General features: G+C 41.1%; 1 long non-coding RNA gene and 1 pseudogene across 2 annotated transcripts; both read right to left on the reverse strand.

Moving 5' to 3' along the window:
* Positions 1-1,229: 1,229 nt before the first annotated feature.
* Positions 1,230-14,166, reverse strand: LOC143408541 (uncharacterized). Its single transcript, XR_013092495.2, has 2 exons — positions 13,960-14,166; positions 1,230-2,174 (listed from the first exon to the last, which is right to left on the reverse strand). It is a non-coding gene; the product is annotated as an uncharacterized LOC143408541 (long non-coding RNA).
* On the reverse strand, positions 3,757-5,374 carry LOC143408697 (small ribosomal subunit protein uS5 pseudogene; annotated as a pseudogene). The gene is made up of 2 exons (XR_013092519.2): positions 5,254-5,374; positions 3,757-4,650 (listed from the first exon to the last, which is right to left on the reverse strand). The product of XR_013092519.2 is annotated as a small ribosomal subunit protein uS5 pseudogene (transcript).
* Positions 14,167-18,756: the final 4,590 nt, after the last annotated feature.

Here is an 18,756-nt window from a genome sequence, read left to right on the forward strand (position 1 = left end):
AGAAGGCATTTTGGAAAATGCTGGTCTAGCTGAATCATGTAAATATAGTTCAAAGGAGCAAACCTAAGACCAGGGGACTGGGTATGTGTGACAATAAATATGAAAAAATAAGGACCTAATGAAGGGTGAGAAAGTGAGAAATTTCAGAAAATCTAATCAGACATTTAAAAGAGAGAAAAAAAATAACTTGATTCCATTCCTGTTGAGACAGGTAAAGATTTCGAGCGATCCAGAATCCAATTTGATGTTATTTTTGCAAGTCAGCTTTCTCTTGTTCTGACAAAACACCTGACATAAATAACTATAAGAAGGAAAGATTTATTTTTGGTTTACTGTTCCAGAAGTTTCAGCCCACAGTCAGGTGGCTCTGTTGCTTTTGGGCCTGTGGCAAAGCAGAAAATCTTGGCAGGTATGTGGTGGAACAAAACTGCTTACCTCATGGCAGTCAGAAAACAAAGAGAAAGAGAGAAGGACCTGGTCCCTGTGTCCACTTCAAGGACACCCCCCCCCAGTGACCCAACTTCCTTCTACTGGACCCTACCTCCCAAGAGCACCCCAGGCTGGCAACCAGCCTTCAACTCAATGGCTTTTGAGGGACATGAAAGATCTAAATCATAGCGTTATCTAAAAAGCTACAAGAGCTGTGATCTATTTAGACAGGAATAATATGAAAATAATTCATTACAGATTCTAGGGGTAAATGAATTAGTTGAATTCAATCAAGCACTGAAGCTGTGTGTTTGTGTATGTGTGTGAGAGAGATAAGGTGTGTTGCAAATTCAAATTCAGATCTGCTCCCTTTACAACACAAGTCCTCAGAAGAGTTGTACATTTTCACTATATCTATTTCTTCTCTTCCTATCTAAACTTGCACGGAAGGAACTCTTGCCAGCGTCACTAACTGCTTATGATGGCCAACTTGAATGGGCAGTTTCCCATACTCCTCTTACTGAGCTGATCTCTCTCCATGCAGGCCGAGGATTTCCCCAGTACACAGGTCAGTCATTGTAGGAAGGGTGAAAAGTGGCCGGGCATGAGAGATGCTTAGACATTATTATGCAACCCTAAGACAATGCAGCAAGATAGATGGCTGGTAGTGGGATATGTCCAGAACCCAAATTTAGCTCCAGGATGTGTTATGTTGGAGTTCTGGGGTGACAGAGCTGGGAGAGGGGAGGAGATCTTTTGATTAAAGTGATTAAGGCTTCCAAAACATGGGAACACTTCACTTTAGACAAATGTATATATATTTGTTCTGGTCAGTTATTCGTATCTTTCAGTAGACAGTAGAATGCACTTTGACACATCATACATCAATGGCATATAACTGCTCATTCATCTGGTTGTACATGATATAGAGTTTCACAGGTCATGAAATCATATATGCACATAGGGGAATAATGTCTGATTCATTCTATTATGATTCCGACCCCATTGCCTCCTCCCGTTCCTTCCCTCCCTGTGCTTAGTCCTCTATTCCTCCCTGCCCTCCTACCCTTATTGTGAGTTAGCACCCACATATCAGAGAAAGCATTCAGCCTTTGTTTCTTTGGGACTGGCTCATTTTGCTTAGCATAATATTCTCCAGATCCATTTGGAAATGCCATAGTTTCATTCTGCTTTAAGGCTGAGTAATATTCCATTGTGTATATACACCACAGTTTCTTTATCCATTCATCTGTTGAACAACACCTAGGTGTGTTCCATAGCTTGGCTATTGTGAATTGAGACCACACAAGCTTCTTCCTGGGAGAGTGGCAGAACCAGACTCATTGAATATCACCCAGCCCGGTCTCTCCTGAAATGCTCTGTTAAGAAGGCACCCTGTCAATCTTCCTCACTAACTGCAATTTTCGTTACATTTATGCGGTACCAAAGTGCTCATTTTCACCAAGTTTTCAATCCCAGTATTACTTTTTTTTTTTTCAGTTCTGGGATTGAACCCAGGGCTGGCCTCATGCACAGGAGGCAAACACTCTCCCACTGAGCTCTATCCCCAGCCTTCAGTCTTTCTTCACTTGACTTCTGCCACATGGTCTTCCTCTAACCTCTGCTTCTTCTTTTTCAATATTCTTCACTGGATCTTTCCTTTCTTCTAGATCTTTCCATGTGGAAGGCCCCAGGGCCCCATCCTCTTCTCTCTTCTCAAGCACTTTCTAGGCAACTTCATCCACCTGGAAAAGTTAAAATCTATAAGCTGATAATTCCAAATGTTATCTCTATCTCTGCCTCCTACTTCAGACTCACATATTTAACTGACATCTTACTAGATGCATTATGGGCATCTTACACCTAGCACGTTCAATACTAAAATCTTCATAACACCCCCTCACCAAAATCGCCGCTCCAAAAATTCAACATTGGCAACAAAACTCAATAGATGGAATTATCATTCACCCAACTACCCATAATAAAAACTTTGCATAATATTTAACTTCTTTCTCTCACAGACCATAACATACCCATGAAGAAACCTTGTCTGCTTTACCTTCAGACCCTGCATCATGGCCCTTCCACCTAATTTGAGCCACTGTCGCCTTTTCCAGGTGGCAATAACCTGCTGGTTGGTTGCCTAGCCTCAGAGTTTCCCATCCCTCCCCCAGAGTCTGTGATCCACACAGCAGCCTAAGAACATCTGAGAACATCAATCTCTTTGTATCTTTCATTTGAGCTCGACCCTCCAATAGATTCCTGGAACCTTTAGAATAAAACCCAAAGCCCTTTCCTTGGCCTACAAAGCTACCTGAGCTCTACAGAGCTACCCCACCCTTTCCCCGTTGCTCACCACTTCCCTTACTCTGGCCTCTGCTGATCCTCAGTCTCTCCAGATACACACCTTCCTTGGGGGCGTTTACATGAACTCTTCCCTCAGCCTGGGATTCTTTTTCCCAAAGATATTTTTATTGCCCTAGGCAACATAAAATTGGGTGTTTATATATATATAAAAGGAGAGTGTACTTATAAGATGAAAAACTTGAAAATCACAAGTACTCCTTAGATAGTATTTAGACTCTGGATAAGGTCTAGTGTCTTTACTTCAGTAGTTTTACCCTTTAAAGTTTAATTCCATGCAAACCAACTAACAATCTAAAGCACTGGCATTTGTAGACAATGATAACGTGGTAGACAATGATAAATGTGTTAGTCAGCTTTCTTTTACTATAACAAAATACCTAAGATAATCACCTTAAAAAGAAGAAAGGCGAATTCTGGCTCATGGTTTCAGAGGTTTCAGTGCATGGTAAGTTGGCCCCATTGTCTTGAGATATGTTGTGAGAAAGCACATCTGGTGGGAAGCACTTGATGGAACAAAGCTATTCACCTCATGGGAGACAGGTAGTGAAAGAGAAGAAAAGGAAGGAGCCAGGGTACCCATATCCTCAGTGACTTAACTTTTCCTGTTATTAGGCCCCACCTCTTAAGGATTCCAATACCTCCTAATAGCACCATGGACTGGAGACCAAGGCTTTAACATGGGGCCTTTGGGGGCATGTATGGTCCAAAATATAGCAGTGGCACTTGAGGGCTGGTGTGAATGACAAGACACTTCTACACTGGCCCCAGGTAGCCACTGTGATTAGGACCTTTGCCCCTTAGATAGAGCACAACCCTTAGGGCCCACAGTACTTGTAAGAGTCCATGAAAATGTTTTGATATCTTTTTTTTTTTAACAGGTTTCATTCACTTTATTTTATTTATTTATTTATTTATTTATTTATTTATTTATTATTTATTTATTTATTTTGTATAAAAACCCTATGCCGTAGCCACAGATAGAGGTTGGGTCCTCTCTACAGAGACTCTGCTTGGGTTTTCACAAGGTGGTCGGTGAATTCCTGATAGGGAGACTTGGTGAACACAGTCTCTTTCCAGAGATGAGGGTCAAGTAGCTGTATGTCTTAGAGATGGCATCAAAGGTGGCCTTGGTTGAAATTGCCCAGGGTGGCAGTGCAGCCCCTGACTGAAGTGCAGCAGTCATCAGTACCAGCCAGCAGCAGCAGCAGCTTCTTGGGCACAGGGGCTGAGACAATGCCAGTGCCTCTGGGGGCAGGGATGAGTGGCACCAGCACAGAACCACATCGTCTTGTCACCTTGCGAGGGACAGTGTGGGGCTTGCCAATCTTGTTCCCCCAGGAGCCTCTCCTCACAGGAACAATGACAAGACACTTGATAGCAGTGGCTACCTCCTCGGAGCACTTTACTCCCGGTCCAATGTGACCACTGTAGTCCCCGATAGCTACAAACGCCTTGAACCTGGTCCCTGGCTAGCACCAGTCTGTTTCTGTACAGACGGGATCTTCAAAACCTCATCCTTGAGGGATGCTCCCAGGAAAAAGTCCGTGATCTCAGACTCCTTTCCTTGGGCCAAGCGAGGAGACAGATCTCCTCCAGGGACTTGATCTTCATGTGCCGACCAGGCGGCCCAGCTTGCTGACCAAGATCCGCTCCTTGTCATCGACCTTGCCTCCAGGAGCCCCTCGGCCATGGCTCTGGCCCCAGTCGTGGCCTCGGAGACCACTGCAGAAGCCTCCACAGAAGCCACCCATTCTAGGCCCCTGGGACCCAGGACCTCTGGGACCTCCGGGACCTCTTGCCAGACCAGCGTCATTCATCATTTGGTGTTTTCCCAGAGAAGAAGCGTTTTGATTTCTTTTAAAAATCAAAAGAATAAAAACTAAGTTTTTAGGTTGAATAATACATCTTATTATATACTGTTGATATATTTTATGACCATTGGTAAAATGATGACTATAACCGTGTTGTGTGTGTGTGTGTGTGTGTGTGTGTGTGTGTACACGCGCGTGAGTGTGCACACAGGACTGAGCCCACAATACAAAAGTGCCCTTTAAGCCAATAAAGCCCTGGCCGTGGCCCCTGGGAAGGAAGTTCTTTAATCTGACTACCAGAGAGAGCTGTGGAGAGACGGCCTTTTAGGTTTCCTCCTGGTAAAAGGAAAACACTGCTGGGAAAACACCCCCATAAACTGATTCTCAGATTGCAAGGTCATTGTCATGACTTATTGACATAGTGCGGCCAGCCGTCTCCCGCTCAGGCAGAGGGCAGAACCCCTGAGCAGTCAGAGCTCTCTGGGTAGATATGGAGTGTGTCAACACACACAGAAACCCAGGGCAGGCTCGGGGCAGCAGCACTAGGCTTTTGTGACAAGAGAAACACTATATACATAGTGATCTGGCACCGGGAATTATAGGGTAGGGAGGTTCTGAGAAGTGTGCGGTACAGGAAATAGTATACCTGAGAATGTTGCTGCCAGACATGTCCCTGACTGAATCATTCTATCTACCACCTTCTCAGAAATGGAGTGGATATCTAGGCCATCTGTGGAGATTTTACAAAATGAAAGAAGACTCTGGGAGTTTAGCATCCCCCTCCTCCAGAGGAGTTTTTATGACTTCCCCTTATTATATATACATCCCTGTGTGATAAATCAGGAGAAAAAATACTGATAAGTGCTGATATAGAAGGTAAAAAAAAAAACAAAACAAAAAAACCCCTGAGATACTGAGAACCAATATTTCCTTATCACACATATCCAGGGACGACATATTTTAACTCATTTATTTCTCACAATATTCTTACAAGGGAGTTCTTACTACTACTGTCATTTTATACATAGCGAAACTGAGGTACACAGAGGTTAGGATGCCTGACTAAGGCCTCAAAGCCAATAAGTGGTGGTGCTGGGATTATAGCCCAGAGCCTGGTCTGGAGTTTGTGCTGTTCCTAGTCACTGAGTAGAGGAATCCGTAGTTAAAATGATAACTGCACATGTTAAAATACTCGTCCACGTCAACTATTTAGTAAATCTGTATATTTTATCGATAGTGCCATTTATGTTTCTTTCCATCTTTTGCTTTGTAAGACTCTGGAAAGAACTCCCTTCATTAATACTGAATCAGGCATTCTGAAATCCTGGGTGGATCCCACCATTCTTCTGATGGTGCCTTGTGACTATCTTGTGTCAGGAAAAACTTGACAAACGATGAAGTAACTACATTTGTACTTTTAAGACGACACGTTAGAAACAAGTCTGGATTTATTCATGTTTTGAATCATTTGCTGTAGTGTTTCAACATGCTTTTACCCTCGCCAGTGGATTACGGAAACCAGCTCCAATAGATTCCTCAGCAGTTGGATCTGTACTTAGGTTCTCAGGATAATACCAAAAAAATTTCTCTAGTTCGCCATTCACGGTCCACCGCAAAAAAGTATTAAAAACTGCTGCTCAAAAATAAGATAAAACAGTTTTAAAACCCTATGGCTTTTGTTCTCTTTAAAGTTTTTTTTTTTTTTTCCATTTCTCTACCATGAACTTGAGGAGGTCTGCAGGAACAGCACCTCCTCTGTATTCAGCCTTCACAGCCCTGCCTAATGCACTGCTCCCACAACAGTCTCACCGCTTGGCCCAGGGGGCCATCCCTGTGTCCCTCCTCAACCCCAGAGAGGATCACACTTCTCAGTGAAGAAGAAGAATGTGCTTTGGAAGGTTTCCCTCTGCAAAAGGTATTTCAGTCATCTGGGGAGCACAGAAATGCCTTTCCTGAAGGCACACCTTCTAGTCAGCTGCCTCCCCGTAAAGTCAACCTTGACTTAAGGGTGGGCAATAGAAGGCTTGACATTCCTGATGATCCACCCAACGGCAAAACAAAAGGAACCCGTGACAGAACTGTGACAGGCACCGAGGGGAAGCAAAGAACTTTTTTTTCAGAGCTATAATGGCTGGGGAACATTCTTACCAATTCTCTTTACTGAGGGATGAGTGTATGTGTGTGTGTGTGTGGGGGGGGGTATTTGGTGTATTTTTACAACTGAGAAAATAATATATAATTATCATAGCTATTTTTAGAACAAAGCAAGGTACAAAGATGAATATAGAATAATCCATAGTCCAAAAGTCAGAGATAATACTTGTAAATCAAGTTCATGCCCAGCCGTGCCCTCCATCTAGTTACTGAACAGATTCATTGTAGTCATTGTTTCGTGTATAGTTGTTTTTCCTCTGTTAACCAATGTAGAGTGATTTTTATCTCACACCATTTAGTATTTTTCAACTACGTGATTCTTCATTGATGCATCTCATTTATAGACCATACCCAACATATCTAATTTATAATGTAAAATGGTTACTTCATGGGTTTAAATTGTCAAATGTCATCAACTGTATGTTTTTCAATTTGATATTTTCCTATTACTGGATTCTTAGGTTATTCCCAATTTTTTGTTGTATAAACAGTGGTGCAATGAACACTTTAAACATAAATCTCTTTGTAAAACTATGATTGTTTTCTTAAGATAAATTTCTAGTAGTTGAAATTGCTGGGTTAAGGATAAAAAGCTTTTATGCCTTTTGAAACATGCTTCCAACTTTCCCTCTACATAGTGCTGATCTATCTATCATCTCTTTGGCATCTTCCTGATTTTTTATTTTTTAACTCAATTATACTCTCCAGCTGACTTTGGTATTAATACCATGAAATCATGTTACTGTTAGCTTCCCAGCATTGACTTCCAGATTATATTTCATCAAACAGTATTTTGCATGGTCAGAGCCCTTAGCAGGACAAAGCTTGCTTGGATCCATTTCCCGTGGCAAGTAATAGAAAGATAATGGGATATGGTATGGATGTGTGTGCCCGTATTTGTGCATATGTGAGTATATACCATGTCAGGGAGTTCCCACTCTTCTACAGGTAACATTGACAGGGTGTAAAGGAATGATGTTATTCCCTCTAAAGTACCAAGTACTAAAACATGAACCAGGGTCACAAACTTGGTTGACAAAACCTGTTTCTAAAGGGTTGCTTGCTTTAAAACCTCTTTGTACTTTGGAAATTTTCATATGAGATCTTAAGGACATTATTGCATTTAACTTGAAAAAATGTCATCCAGAATGAGGACATCTAGACAACTTAGAATCAACATCTTGCAAAAAGAGGAAGCAATTTTTCCTCCACATGTTGTCTGGGTCGATGGTACTTCAGTTGCCACTTTCTGGGCTTTCTGAAAATCTTTTCTGCACAAATCATAACTTACCAGCCCCAAATGTCTCATTTTGCCAGTGGACCTTATCTAGTAATTGCTAGTTTTATAGTTTTCAATTGCTTTCAGGAAATTACTTTTTGGAGACAAGAAAAAACTGTTACGATCTTTAGACTCAGATTAAACTACTGAACTTTGAAAGAGAAGCCTACACCAGGAAGTTTAAAACACAACAGAAAGTAAATGCACATAATTTGTTTTTACAGTAAATGAACACCATGCACATTATTGAGATATTCAGTTATTTCTTATTATTTGGGTTATTGAATCATGTTAAGAAACTATAGTCAACAATCTTTCGCCTTTTCTAGAATAGGCTAATTCATACTAGATGTCTTTCTGACAAAGAATGTATTTTAGAAATCATCTGCACATTTCTTCCAGTAAACTATGCATTTGTAAATTGGAAACAACAGATGAGCAACAGCTCTGATCATCAAAGTAGAAATGGAATTTATAAATTAAAATACTTTTAAAACAATACTGAAATAATAACTATCAAATCAGTAAAGATTTTTTTTTAAAATCCAACAGTGAGATTGACATTCTTATGCAAATGCTGGGGAGAGTGTGAACTAGTAACACCATTATGAAAACAACTTGACAGCATGCTTCTAATGCACTTTAATTTTTTATACCACTTAACCTAGTAGTTCCATTAAAGGGCAGTTTAGATAAGTGAGAAAAGATTTGTAAACAAGTGAAACACAATTTCATTTTGATCAAAGTATTATTTAGAAACAATCCAAATGTTGTATGAGAAATGGATAAAAGAGTCATATCATATAATAGGACATTATGTGGTCATAAAAATGCTGTTCTTGGGGGTTTTTTTAAATAAAAAATGAAAACGTGGAGATATATATATATATGTGTGTGTGTGTGTGTGTGTGTGTGTGTGTGTGTGTGTGTATACCTAAATATCTTACATTACCCATTCCTAATTACAATTTTGTTAACATCAACTGAAATGAACAGACAATAATTCTTGAAGGAAACACACCAAAAACAAACAAACAAACAAAAAACCTGTGCTATCACTATTGATGATTATTGTTTTTGGTCACATTTTTCTGCCTGTTCTGTTTCCTCTAAAATGACCATATATTAACTTTTGTGAAATGAAAGTATAATAAAAAAGAACAAAAGGAGAAAAGAAGGATTGATTGATTTCAGAATGGTTTGGAAATAAGTTATTTTGTCTTTTAAGAAAAATACTATTCTAGAAAAGAATAAAACAAAAAAAAAATTTTGATTGTACTGGTGAATGTGGTCATAGAAATACAGATGCAATTATTTCTCCTTTCAAACAGTTTCATAGTTTGCCTAGCATGCATGAAGGCATAGGTTTGATCCCTGAAATCAAACACACACACAAAAAATAGGAAAAATAATAACTAAAATAATTACATGTTTCGTTTGGTTAATTTTGTGCTGGGGATGCAGCTTTGTGGTAGAGCACTTGTCTAGTATGCACAAGGCCTTGGGTACTGTTCCCAGAACCACAAGTGAACAAAACTACTGTTTGGTGTAGAAGGAAGAAAGGCTGATGAGCAGACAGACAAGAGCTAATCATTCACAGAAGGTGACCTTAGACTCTGGAATTCACCAACAAAAGATAAGGGAGGCAAACATGATGCCAGGGTGGTTTGGTATTTTCAGTAACTGTGGGTTATCAGTCACTTTAGACCTAGGTTCAAGTCCCTCTTCCTTAGTGAGGCCCTTCCCTGACTGGTGAGGTTATGCTCTGTCTTGCTAAAGCTAAATTTGAGCAAAAACTTGGTGATGTTATTTTTGCTTTTATGGTAAAACTTGTAAAACCTCTGACTAATCTAAAAAATGAGACAAAAAGCATTTTCTGTGAATTAAAAAAAAAAAAGACTTTTATGTAGACTCCTACAAAAATGTAGACCTCCAAGCCTCTCACTTCCCAGTGGGTATATAGTTCTAAGAGTTTCCAGACTCATGGTTCAGAGAATTTTAGGCGATAGCCCCCTGCGGACCCTGAAGCTAATAAACAGGCTTCCTGAAAATTCCTTGGGTGTCGAGCCTCTTCTGTCCTACATCACTGTCACCATGTTTACACTGGCCAGCTGTGATCTCACTGTTGCTGCCCTCACAGCCATGGGTGTGGGGACCAGGCCTTCGTGGATGCAGCTCCAGTGATTAATAGCTGACTGATTCCATCTTGAGAATCCAGAAATGGAGAAGCTTCTGCCATTCTAGCTACTGGGGCCCAGGTAAGACAATATCCATCTTCTCTGGCTTTTGGTACAAGCCTGACCTCTCACCATTGTTGGGAGTCTCCCCAAATAATAAGAGTTTTGTGATGGTTGGCAGCCAAAATGTCAGATATCCACTATGAACAGTAATGGTGACAGGGCATCATTCCTTGAAGGGTCCTCCAGCTGCTGATGGGAAATTGATTGGGTGAGATCCCTCATCCCGGAGAGGGCAGTATTTCTTTCTGACTGGGTAAGGATTTGCCGTTTTTACCTGTAGAATCTCAGTCAGCACCACAGTTCAGCAGCTAATCTGCCAACGTGGGATCCCACAGAGCATCACCTCAAACCGAAGGTCTCCTTTATAGCATAGAAGATGAGTTGGTAGAAAAATGACAGTGGAATCCACTATCACACACTGCATCATCCACAAGATGCTAACATGATAGAATGGTTGCTTTGTTTTTGTTATATTTGGAGATGTTGCTCAGACTAGCCTTGAATTCCTGAGCTTAAGACATCCTCCCTCCTCAGCCTCCCAAATCACTGGGACTAGAGATACATACCACCACACCTATCTTCAAATGGCTTTTTGAAGATGCAGCTGTGGCAACAGAATGGAGATAACACCCCATGATGATGTGGAACTGAACTCTAAAGTACAGCATATACCTTAAACCAATGACTGATGTATGATTCTGAACCAAATAAGTAGAATACAGGAGTTCTGGAGGTGGAGGTAGGGAGAGGCCCCACTAAGCATCACTTTTCAGTGGCCCTTTGGGAAATTCCTACTTCTTATTCCTGCAACTTTAGTCTCTGTGGGTCTTAACATCCTGGTTCCCAAAAAGGGTCCAAGATACCATGCACATAGTAAGAACATCACTAAAAAGCAAAGAAAGATCAGGTTGCTTGTTTTAATTGCACAGCAGATGCAGCATACCATTAGGACAAATTGGCTCTGATGATCACATGAGGGTAGATCTGATATATCTAGCAAGGTAGGGAGAAATATATTAGATTCTTAGGTGATCCACTGGGCATATAGCAGACTGTCGTCTACAGTTTTAGTCTAGATGGGCAGGTATGGCAACCATAGCCTGGTAAAGCTATGGTAACCAGTGGTACGGAGAACCCACATATGAAGATCAAGGTGATTTCACCAGGAAAACGACATGGACGAGCATAAATACTTGCAGAGACAGTAATACAGTGGAGGAGGAGGAGGAGAATTGAGCATCAGTTATCACTCCACACCCAACTGCAGTAGTGTGGATTAAATTCATGCCATCAGTCCACTCTTGTAAATTTCTCCAGAAACTGACCAATGAAGATCCTGAAGAATATATGCTTAAATGAAGTGACCGACACATAGGAAGCTAGTGGATCTGACTAGTACATGGGGAAGATATGGTGGATCAGTCAGATCCCCACCCACCCACCCACTGAGCCGGTGCCCCAGTCACCATCCAGCTGCTGTGCTGAAATCTCCTTTTCCAGAGAATTGTCTTCATTCAGCAGGACATGCCTCCAGGACCCCAACATGACCCTAGGAGCATTGCTCAAGGAATGACTGACTGACTTAGGAGTAAAAGCCAGCTCTGCAATTCATGCTCCAGAGCTGCCCCGGGCATCAGCCTGAAGTATTGCTCCAGCTGAGCCCTCATCCCTGCCTGGCTTTCTTCTCTGCTCTCTCCTGCTTTCATGATGTCCCCTCTGCTGCCATCACTTCCCCTAGAATCATATGCACAAGAATCCCCTTCTCAGCTCTGCTTCCAGGGGACCCCAGTCACCACTAAAAATTTATTTTAAAAAGACTTTTTAAAAATTAATATTTCAGGTGGCATTTGTAATTCTGTACAAAGATCCTTTCTACCAATTAAAATTGAAATATTTGGGCCATTTTTCTTTAGCTGTTAAGGTTTTTCTAGGGTGTGATTTATGGAAGGCAAGGGTTTCAAAATAATCCACCACTTGAAAAGAAAAAAAAAAGAAAGAAAAAGATTTTGTGTTGAATGATTTGAGAAACTATATGCTACTTTAGGGGATTCACTGAGCATGTTCGCTATGAAAGATTATGAGGTAGTGCTGCCCATGTTGTTTAAATGCTCTGGAAGATACATTCAAATCCTATCTCAGGACCATCACTTAAATTTTTTGTTCCCAAGTTTCTCATAAGTAAAATAAATTAGCATATGCTTCATAATCACAACACAAGAATTAAATGATAAAATGCACTTAGCAGAGGGCTAGACACATGGTATATTCCATGAATCATAAGAAGTCAAAGTAAATACATCAGAACCTTGGGTTGAAGGGAGAGAGGAAGGGGATCATTTAATTTTCATGGCCATAGATCCTTTTTCGTTTCCTGCACACAAAACAACAGACACAGAAAAAACATGAAATGCAATTTGCAAAATGCTGAGTGAATGAATTTCAGTAATGCTGACTCTACACAAAATGGAGAGGGTTATCTCCGAGCATTTGAGCTGTGTAAAGAGTTATGCAAGATAACTTCAGGCAAATAACCCCCAGGACAATCCAGAGCTTTTGAATAAAAATGCTGCAGCAGGCACCGAATCAGAAACCAGAAGAATCGTTTTTCAAATCTAAGAAAATAAGTATCTGCCTTGCTCATATTTTTCAATTCTACATTAATTTTCTACCTTTGATTGCATGATATTCTGACCAAAATAGACTTGTTTACTCAATTATAGGTCATCTGTCAATTTGAAAAATGACAACCTTCCTGCATCTTAGGTCTGGGGACCTTATTTTTATGGCATGTACTCACTTCTGGCAGGAATCCCAGAGGGCACAGGAAAGTGGGAGGTGAAAGGCTTCATTCATGGAGGAAGGATTTGGTAAAGTTAGTTTTCTTGAAGCTGGTAGCCAGAGCCCAAAGCAGCAGGCACTTATGCTTATTCCGATTAGTACGAGAGGCTTTATACAGAATATTTTTTACAAAATGAAGACAATAACACATCCACAAAAATAATGACATGTTCAGAAAGGGACATTGGACAGGTATTGTATTCGTTTTCTAGGGCTGATATAACAAAATACCACAGACTAGGTGACTTGACAACACATGCTTACCTGGCTGCTTTCTGGGTGTGTGTTCACAGGGCCTTTCCTCTACCTGCCTGATGTCACTTTTTTCTTGTTATGCAGAACATAGATCACATTGCATTAGGGCCCACACTTAGATAAAGACCTTATCTCAAAATACAGACACCTTCTGGGGTACAGGCGGTTAGGACTTCAACATGGAAACTGCGGAGGAAGCACATTTCAGTCCACAACACGTGTTCATATGGACCAAATAAATTGTGCTGTACTGTTTTTGTAAGTTCTGCCTCCTCAAAACTCCTATCCGCCTTGAACTCCAGACAGTGGAAGAGTTGTACCTTGGAATATTTTCTGTGTTGTCCTACATGTCGCACTATCCCTCCCCCATGTCCTAGGCTAGAGCTCGCTTCATTGGCAATAATTGCTTTAAAATCAATTAATCATTAGGATCTCCACCACAGAGACTTCACCAAATGCCTTCCCCCAAATACCATGGGTCCGTTTAATAAATTTCTATGTGGAGAAAGACCCAACTCGGAGTGCAGAAACAGCAGCCTCGTTATAGTTTTACCTCTGTTTAGTTAGGTATGGTTGGTTAACTTACACTTCCTTAAGGCAGAGAAAATGGCCTGGAGCCTTCACCTCAGGAAAAGGTTCTGTTTATGTCCTTTTCTCTTGGGTTCCAATGTGTCCAAAGGTCGCTGGTGCTTCCCTGTTTTCAGGTAGCTCTTTTGAAACCACATACGACCTTCAAAGGGCACACAAAATAGCAAACAGATCGCCATGGCGAGTGCCAGGCTCTGCTACCTGAACAAGATACAGAAGTTAACAGACCCAAGGAACTTTATCAACAATTCAACAGAGGAGGAAGGAAACCCGAGGAAGTTCATTTCCTCTCGTGCAAAGAGGTGATGGAAGCCCCTCCCTGTTCCATCCAAATTTTCTTTAAACAAACAAACAAACAAAAAAACTATCTTTCCCCATTTTTTTTTTTCCTTGTTACTATTAAAGGAAGATGATGTGTGATTTGACTGCCTTCGCACGGCAGGGACCAGAAGGACTTGTTGGATGGCAGCCACCATGACCTGAATGTGCCTATCTTCCCACTCATAGGCTGAGATTCTAACTCAAGGTGATGGTACTAGAAGGTGGGGGCCTTTGGAGAGTGATTGGGGATTAGTATCCTTATAAGAGGCCCGAGGGAGTTTGTTTGCCCTTCCTTCATGATAGGATACTTCAAGAAGTCACCATCTGTGAACCAGAACAGCAGGCCCTCACCAGACACCACACACTGCCCACATCTAGAAGTAGTCAGAGGCAACACTGAGTCACTGTTGTCTCCCCAGATAAAATATGTGCTCTTCTAGACCAAAGGCAGTGAGTGACTCCTGCTTTACATACCCTTCAAACCCCAGGCAGCTGCTGGGCACAAGTCGGACAGATGGCCCTCCGTATCTGTGGGTTCCACATCTGCAGCTTCAACCAACCACAGGTCAAAAATGTTTGAAGGAAAAAAAATGCATCCATACTGAAGATTTACAGTTTCTTGTCATTGTTTTTACCTCTTCTATTACTTTGAATTGAAGCTGCTGGTATTACCACAGTTACAACTGCCAACAGCCATAATCACGTTATGACCTATTGGGCTCTAGGAACTTCTGCCTTTGAGGCCCCTTTTTTTCATAAGAATATTAACAATTATATTTTAGACCACATTGGTAAAAATAAAAATATAATTCAGGGGAGGGTTCATTATTATTATTATGTTCATTTTTCTTCTAACGTTCAAAGAAGTTAAAACTAAGACATTTCCATGGACCCCTAAAAGTTTTATGAGCCTTCGGCACTTTGTCTCCTGTGTCTAATGGGTAAGTTGGTCCTTCCAAAAGCAGCTAACTTTGGCTTAGCCTTTGCAAATGTTGGCCATTGAGTTAAGTCAGTTTCATGCGTTTTCAAAATTAACCATCATGTGACACTTATGACGTAAACATTAATTTTAGTTGGGTAGAGTGGAATGTACTACAGTCCCAACTACTAAGGAGGCTGAAGCAGGAGAATCTCCTGCACACAGGAGTTCAAGACCAGCCTAGATAACATAGTGAGACCCTGTCTCAAAATAAATGGATATATTTGGTAGATACTGATATTGATATTATTCTCACTTTACAAATGAGAAACTATAGCTTAAAGAAGTCATGGAGGAGATAACTATAGAGCCCAGAATCAAATCCAGCCTCTTCTGATTCCAAAGCCCATGAACTTCATCACTATACCATATTGTTTCCAAGAACAGATAGCCAATAGGTCACTAGCCCAAGCAATGACCTGAGTACCAGCTTAGACTAACCACGGAGGCTCATTCCTGAGCTATAAACACTACCCTAACTTCTTCATCAGATTAAAAAAAAAAAAAAACAGCAATAACGTCTTATTGACTGACTCCTTGCCAGGAATGCAGATAATCAGACATGACTGTTCATATACCAGAAGTCTTCCTTGAGCAATAAAATCTAGAGTTGCTGGAATTTTTTTTTTTAAATCTATAACTGTTAGTTCCTTATAATAAGTGCTCTTTAGACTTTAACTTAAAGTTAAATTCACTTGGGACACTAAAGACACTTTCAGTGTACAGTCATCATTTCTAGACATCCCCTTTCTCACCGCCACATGTAAGTTCTTGACATCATCTCTTGCTGAGCCAGTCTGGTAAGCAAGTGCCAGAGACTGCAGGAGGACAGAGACACTGATCTGGTGCAGAACAGAGAGCTATCTTACAGGCAATGTCAGGGTAGAGTCCAGAAAGGTGGAAAGAAAGTTCAAGACACCTTTATAAAATAATACAATGTCTGCCGTAACTCAAAGGAAAAAGGCTAACAACACAATGGAATCAAGAGACAAGCAAAACAACTTAGCCTGAGTTCCCCCAAATACAACTGTTGGAGTGATTAACCTGAGTCCCACACAGACATAGTGACCTCCATTAGTCAGATAATGGAGGTGCAAACAGATTGTGTGCCTTTATTTCCTGGCCAATTACACAGCCCTATTTTCCTCTGCATGCAACAGAAATGACCTGAAAGCTTTTGAGGCACCAGTCAACAAGGTATCTAATACAACCACCCTTCAAAAATTATTTTGTTCTCTCATTTCTTCGGGGGAAAATGTTCCACAGCCAAACTGTGTGGCTTTGTGCCAGAGGCAGAGCTTTCTTCACTGTCTCCATTGGTAGGAAGAGAAAGAAAATTAATCTACTATCAGTGCTTCCAGTTGAACTTCCTCTAACAGCAGTTTCTCCTCCTACAATGGACTCCACAGTTTAGCCCCTGTAGTTCGGTGAGTTTGAGAGCGGAAGCAGAACTTGTCACTTTTCTTTCCAGAAGAAAGAGGAAAGGTTGCAAAACCCACAGAAACTCAAGAGAAGCATTTGTGGATTTGAAAAATTTTGCAAATATTGGCTAAGCATCACAAAGTACTATATAATACTGAGTTGTTGAGATAAACTGAAGGAGCTCTGCCTTTCAATGTCTCACACAGCTACTTAAATTTGGTTTTACCCTTCTCATGACAACTCAAAGAAATAATGATGGGGGCCAAGATTTACTCATTGAGAAGCCCCAGACTCCCTTCCCACAATGATATGCACATAACCAGTGTAAGGAAAACAAACAAACAAACAAACATACTAGCCTTACATCCTCCCAGATTTGTACCTGACACTGGTCTGGGCAAATAGATGTGATCTTGGGACCAGCAGCCTAATCAGGGAACCTGCCTGGATCCTGGCTGGCTGAATTCAGCCATCCACCCACAGAAGAAATAATCAAACGATGTAAAGAGGAAAAATGAATTGAATACAGTTGGATCAAACCTGGGAGAAGCAGCTAGATTTTTTTTTTCTCCTTCAGGCCTACAGAAGCAGTAACAATTAGTAGAAAAAGAATTGAGGAGATATACATAGATAGATTTAGGTGGGCTCTGCTATCCAGAGAATTTTCCAGTTCTACCTTCCTTGGTGCCCACTCAGGCCAGATGGTAGGGTTTTGTTTGTTTGTTTTTGGTACAGAGCTTTTTTTTTATATTTTATTTAGAGGCAAGGTCTCACTGAGTTGCTTAGGGCCTCACTAAATTGCTAAGGCTGGCTTTAAATCGCAATCCTCCTATCTCATCCTCCTGAGCTACTGGGATTACAGGCATGCACCACCATACCCAGATACAAGCATTAGTTTTTTAGTTTCTATTCTCAGTAAGGAGAAGTTCTGGAGCTCTCAGTTTCAGTCTCCAGGACCTGGCATGGGCTAAACTACCAAATGGGATAAGTCAAGGAAACCTCTCATCCCGTCAAGCACCACTCCCATTCCCTGACTCGGACATTTTCAGAAATGCCCTCCAGTGCCAGGACCTGCCAAAGAGGCATCATTTCCTGCATAAAGTGCTCCCAGCATCCACCCAATGGCCTACACCCACACCAGTGCCACTACATGGGATTCCTGTCAGTTCCTGTCTCTCCCCCTCCATCCCTTCCTACCCAACACCCACTGCTTACTAAGTGCCAGGAAGTTATAGTCATGGCAATCAAGAACAGTAAGATGGGCCTGTGACTGTTAGCAGGCAGACCTATGGAGGAATACAACTTAAGACAAAATTTAAATGCAATGCTGTCCTAGGTTCCTTGAAAACAAAGGAACAGGAGGGGAAGGGGGGAAGGGAAGGACAGCAGCATAAAATAGACATTATTATTGCTGTATATATATAGGTGACTGCATGACCAATGTGATTCTGCAACCTGTACACTCAGAAAAATGAGAAATTATACCCCATCTGATTCAAATGTAGATTATGTCAAAATCATTGTACTGTCATGTGTAACTAATTAAAACAAATAAAAAATATTAAAAATAAATAAATTAATTAATTATTTTAAAAAGAAAAAGAAAACAAAGGAACAAGGACCAAAGTAGTTGAAAGAAGGCTAGCTGTGTATATATGTGGGCAGAATGACAGGAAAATATCCCTCAAAGACATTTCAGGTAAATGTCTAGGTCCTTCTTTATCATTCCCTAGCCAAACCTAACAGCACCCCGGCTGGAGTGCTAATGGCAGATGGCCTAGAGAAAGGGTAGGAAGTTTTACTCTTGCCTCATGTGCATCCTCAGGCTTTCTCAGAAAGTCATTTAGCTGCTGAGAGCTTTACTTTCTAGAAGAGAAACTTGGGATCTGAGAAATTAACTGCGCTGCCCAAGAGGATATTGCTCATAAGTTCTCAGCTTCTAAGTTGCACAACCAAGAACAGTCTCTCCAGCTCCTTGATTGTGTTCTACTCTCCAAGCCTGACATTTCTTCACCATGGTGGCATTAGATTCTGTTATTGAAGCATCTTGGTTTGTTTGGGGTGATTTGTTCC

This window comes from Callospermophilus lateralis, chromosome 10 (assembly GCF_048772815.1).
Source record: "Callospermophilus lateralis isolate mCalLat2 chromosome 10, mCalLat2.hap1, whole genome shotgun sequence".
NCBI lineage: Eukaryota > Metazoa > Chordata > Mammalia > Rodentia > Sciuridae > Callospermophilus > Callospermophilus lateralis.